The following is a 6,000-nucleotide window of genomic DNA, read 5'->3' on the forward strand; positions in this document are numbered from 1 at the left end:
CTGCACCTCCTTCTCTGCCTCTGGTGCTTGTTCAGTCCAGTGAGGCTATATCTTCTGAGGGCCCTTCCCAGCCAATGAAGCGGCAGAGACTTTATGAGACTGAACCTCTTGAGGACCCAACTCTGCTGGCGAAGAGACAGAGACTTGGTGACAGACCCTGCATGCTTCTCAATGGGAGTTGAGGACGACTGCCCACCTTCCATGCCTTTGGAGGGGTCTGCGCCACCTGTAGCTCCTGAGGTCTCTGTGCTGCCTGCAGCTCCTGAGGTTTCTTCGCCTCATCATAGCTCTTTGCCTCGTCTCAAAATGTCCACACCACGACCTGATGTGTCCACGCCACTTGGGCCTCCATGGATCTGCTCCGGCGTGCTGGACAACCTCATGGCCGCCCTCCTACACTGTTGCCACATGCTGGACGGCCTCACGGCCGCCCTCCTAGACTGTTGCCACGTGCTGAACGGCCTCATGGCCGCCCTCCTGAACTGTTGCCACGTGCTGGACGGCCTCACGGCTGCCAACCTGAACTGTTGCCACATGCTGGATGGCCTCACGGCCGCCCACCTGAACTGTTGCCACGTGTTGGATGGCCTCACAGCCACCCACCTAAGCTCTGGCCTTACTCTGGATGGCCTCTTGGCGAGCTACCTGAGATTATGCCACCGAATGTTATGGCCCCCTAGTCATCTTCCTATATGTCTGATCCTGTCGGTTTTTTCTTGGTACCCTCCATCCTGGTTTTTCCCCCCTCCACCCACCCAGTCCGTTTATTGTGTCTGGTCTTTGGGACGTCAGGAGCCGTCCCTTGATGGGGGGGGGGGGGGGGGGGGGGGCTCTGTCATAGTCTGCACTTTGTCTGTTTTCTTTGTGTTCTTCTTGTCTTTATTTACTTTCCTGTTCTGTCATAATTTATCCTCTTGTCTGTAATTTTTGTGCGTATCCTTCTCTTGGTTCCTTTTTTGGGATACTCCAGAGGAGCTGGAGAGTCTTGCTGGGGAGAGCAAGGTTTCCCTTCTGGGTCTGTTGCTTCCAGGACCTGGCCATGGATAAGCAGGAAAATGATAGATGGATGGATTATTTAAGCAGGAAAATCCCACTGAGATCATAGATCTGTTTTGAGGTCCTCCGGGGCCTGAATGCAGCCTAACATGCATGTTTTTGAACTGTGGAGGGAAACAGGAGGAAACCCACGCAAACACGAATAGAACATGCAAACTCCACACTGAAAGACCCCTGGTCTAAACTGAGAATTGAACCCAGGACCTTCTTGCTGTGAGGCAACAGTGCTAACCACTAACCCATTGTGCTGCCCGTGGATTATTTTACTGAAAACCAGATGTTGAGTATAATAGCTACACATATATTTATCCTGCCTCAGGGATGTTTTAGTGATGCGTTATTCAAACAGGACTAATCAGTATTGATCCTTGGATCAGCTGATGCTCGAGTACCTGTGGGATTTATGAACAGGACTTTTGTTTTTCAAGGTGAAACAGGAGCTCTGGCCCTGGTCTGTTCAGCATTCAGCTCCATCTCTGTTGAAACAGTGAGCCTCTGCAGCACTTTGTCCTCACCACAGTGTAATGCAGAAAAAGACACCTCTTGTCCTGGAAACTGGACTCCGGTTCTTTGTCTCCAGGCTGTGCACTTGAACTGTGCCACTGTCTCTACCCACTTTTATCTTTTTGCTTTGCCTTATTACACAATGATAAAAATTCTAAAAGCAGGCAAAGGTTGCTCTTAAAATGCCTCTCATCTAAAGTATTATCCAACACCTGTGGTGACCTGTTTCACGTCCTGCTAATGCGAGTGGTGCCATGGAAACCAGCTCCTGCTTGCTCTCAAGGTTTGGACCAGATTTTGAATCAGATGTGGTTCAGATCTGATGTACTTTTTTATCCCCACTGTTAAAATGACTGAGAATTTTAAAAAATTGACCAAAGCTTGAATTTAATGTAAATACTTTTTAATGCATTTTTATTACATAAACACAATTTTCCCACTGGTTTAAAGATGTGTTTTACTACAGTTTTACTCATTTTTTTTTTATGTCTTGTGACCTGTGCTTTGATCTGAAGTGGTGCCTACATTTAAACATTCTTTCTTTGGGGTGAAACATCTCTCCGTTTCATGTCTGCCTTCTCGTGCATGGCTGTCAGACTGTGAGTAATCAGCATGATGAGTACAAGTGTGGAGTCACGCACTGTGTGGCATCTTGTTGCAGTGTGAAGGGAAGCCCAGAGATGTCACCCGCCCAACCTTCTACCTCCACAGCATGTCCGTCTTCTTCTCTCCATCCGGCATTAGCGAGGTCGCCCTCATGTCCCTGCAGTGAGACGGACGAAGGAAGGATGACTTGCTTCCTGTTCCCTCGTTATCTTGTATTTCAAGTTGAATTTAAAGGGTTTGCTCACAGAAAACAACAGGAACCCAGCTGGAACTATAAAATCAGTAAATAGAAGATCAGAGTTAAAGGCAGAAAAGGGCTTGGATTTCACACAAGCATCTCCACATGAGAGCGTTCTTGTTCCATTTTTTTAGGATGCTTTCTTTTTCTGCGTTCCTTGTGTCCAGGAGTGTGAACCTAAAATGCTGTTTTACTGTTTCCTCCATGTTCCTTTTCATGGCAGCAGAACATGCTGCAGGGCTGAGAGCAGGAAGGAGGAGAGATGGTGCTCTGGTGTTTAAGAACGTTCTCCCGCTGATACATGTCAGCTGCCTGGTACACAGAGTTCCACCTGGCACTGCTTCACACACACAGACACACAAAACACACACATACACACACGTATAAGTAAACACTTGGTTTGTCTCCAAATGGTTTTGTGCACAGGCAGCCTTAAGCGATGTGTGAAAGATTGCATCCCTCAGAAAGAATAAATTTAAAAATATATCATTTTTCATAGTAGCGGCCTGATGATGAAAATGAAGATGATGATGATCAGAATGATGATGATGATGATGATGATGATGTTCAGGATGATGATGATGATGATTAGGATGATGATGTTCAGGAGGATGATGGTTGATTAGGATGATGATGTTCAGGATAATGATGACCATGACAATGAAGACGCCGATGATGATGTTCAGGATGATGATGAATATGTTCAGGATTATGATTATGATGATGATGTTCCAGATGATGATGATGATGATGTTCAGGATGATGATGACAATGACAATGAAGATGATGATGTTCAAGATGCTGATGATGATGATGCTCAGGATGATGATGGTTATGTTCAGGATGATGATTATGATGATGATGATGTTCCAGATGATTATGATGATGTTCAGGATGATAATGATGATGATTATGATGATGATGATGATGAAATTCAGGATGCTGATGATGAAGTTCAGGATGAAGATGATGATGAAGAAATTCAGGATGATGATGATGAAATTCAGGGTAGTGATGTTGATGATGATGATGAAATTCAGGATGACAATGATTATGTTCAAGAGGATATGATGATGATGATGATAATCAGGATGATGCCGATGATAATGTTCAGAATGATAATCTTCAGAATGATAAGGACGTTCATGATGAAGTTCAGGATGATGATGATTATGAAGAAATTCAGGGTGGTGATGATGATTATGAAATTCAGGAGGATGATGATGATAATCAGGATGATGACGATGATAATGTTTAGAATGATCATTTTCAGATTGATAATGACGATCATGATGAAGTTCAGGATGATGATGACAATCATGATGAAGTTCAGGATGATGACGATGATGATGTTCAGGATGATGATGATGATGACAATGATGTTCAGGATGATGACGATGGTGATGATAATGTTCAGGATGATGATGATGAAGTTCAGGATGACGATGGTGATGTTCAGGATGACAATGATGACAATGATAATGATGAAGTTCAGGATGATTATGATAATGATGATCAGGATCATAATGATGATCATGGGTTTTATTGGCACTGCCTCCATTTAAATGTAATAATCAGTCAGTCCCACATATTACACATTTTAGTGAAGAGCACTGAGAGGAACTACTGAGCACATTCCCACGATGTTGAGTCCAACACAATAAGGTACCCTTGGTACACTTCAACACATTAAAAATGCTTAACTTCTCAAAAAGAGAATTCAGTTAAAAGCAACTGTAACGTTTATCTGCACGTTTTTAACATGTGCTAGAGTAAACAGAAGCTGTCAAAATTATATTGTTTTGTTTATTTTACAAAGAATCTGTCTCTGTAGAACAGGGGTGCCCAAAGTGGGGCCCGTGGGCCAAGCCTTTTGATTTAGCCTGCCAAACTGTCCTCATTACTATATTAATATTTCCTTTGAAGAATCAATGTGTTTACACTCAAAACATTCTAAGTTTAATGTTAGATGGAAAGTTGGCCCAATGACTACTGTAATGACACTACACAGCTGGAGTGACTAATTTGTGCAATAATTTTTTTTTATTTTAATAATTTATATTTTATTTTGACAGACTTCATACTGTCTCTCGGCAGTTTCTTGCTGCTGAATAACTTTTCCTTTGACAAAGCTGAGCATCATGTAGGTGCCTATCACCCTTCTTGAGCATGCCTAAATTTTAACTCAGCATATCTGAAAAATTAAGAAACCATCATTAGGATTTTGTAAGGAAACTGTTCTCAAACCTTAGATTCACCAAAATATTGAATAAATGTTGAATAAATATGGAATAAATGACAACAGTCTCTAATGGGCCAGTAAAATCTATAATTTTTTTGCACAAGTCACGCCACCTGTCAATCAATCCAGTAGGCACGTCATCAACTGACCAGTCAGCAACTGACCAGTCGGCGACTGACCAGTCAGCAACTGACCAGTCAGCAACTGACCAGTCGGCGACTGACCAGTCAGCAACCTCAATTTGTCCTGAAGTGAACGTCCCTTACTTATAAAACTGCAGTGGTGTTGCATTAAGAACGCTTTGCAGTCGAGAGATTTCAATAATAACAGAGTTTACATGTTTTGCTTCATGTTAATCTACTGTAATAAACCTTTTTAAAATACACCAGAATGCAGGAAATGACATCTACTTTATTCAAAATTATCTGGGGGAGGACCTCCCACCACCATCACCAACACAGCCTGTTCTGTAATGTTCTTTATGCAGAATGGAAGGATAAATAACTGTATAATAAATAAATGGACTTTATTTAAATAATTATTTGCATTTCATGTATTATATTATTGCATTTGGCCCGCAGCCCTCTGATAGATTTTAAATTTGGCCCTTTCAGAGAAAAAGTTTGGGCACCCCTGCTCTAGAATCTGTCTCTCTAGAATCTGTCCCTCTAGAATTTGTCCCTCTAGAATCTGTCTCTCTACCTCTGTCTTACCTTAAAAGGTCAGATAGAGGTAGAGAGACGGTTAATCATCATCACAGGTGTCTTCAAAGTTTTCAACAAACGTTCAGGTAATTTAAAGACAACAGACGTTCCTCTGGGTAGTTTGGTATCAGTGTGTGCAGCAAACCTAACAGCAGCCTGCAGAGTTCACACTGTAAAGGTGAAGGCTGCAAGAAGCAGCTCCATGTTCCTCTGACCACAGCCGACAAGGATATTTAACAGTTGAAGGTTCATGGGACTGTAGCCAACCTCCTAAGATGTGGATGCAAGTGAAAATGCCACCCCAGGTTTATCAGGCAGATAGTGGTAGAAAAAGTCTGGAAAACATCCAGAATAATTCAAGCTGACCTCCAGGGTGAAGATAAGTTGTGTATGTGTAGATTCGTTGTACTCATGCACCTCAGAGGGTCATCACTGTCAGTATGATGCTGTCAGCCCTAACAGACCTGCAGCGTCATTACTCAACATTACTCAACATTACTCAGCATTACTCAACATTACTCAACATTACTCAACATTACTCAGCATTACTCAACATTACTCAGCATTACTCAACATTACTCAGCATTACTCAACATTACTCAGCATTACTCAGCATTACTCAACATTACTCAACATTACTCAGCATTACT

General features: G+C 42.5%; 1 protein-coding gene across 1 annotated transcript in view; it reads left to right on the plus strand.

Moving 5' to 3' along the window:
* fbxo41 (F-box protein 41) overlaps positions 1–6,000 on the plus strand; it is a 42,595-nt gene that overhangs the window by 21,783 nt on the left and 14,812 nt on the right. The gene's annotated exons all lie outside the window — the stretch shown is intronic.

This window comes from Nematolebias whitei, chromosome 3 (genome assembly GCF_014905685.2).
Source record: "Nematolebias whitei isolate Nwh7 chromosome 3, NemWhi1, whole genome shotgun sequence".
In the NCBI taxonomy this organism is placed as follows: domain Eukaryota; kingdom Metazoa; phylum Chordata; class Actinopteri; order Cyprinodontiformes; family Rivulidae; genus Nematolebias; species Nematolebias whitei.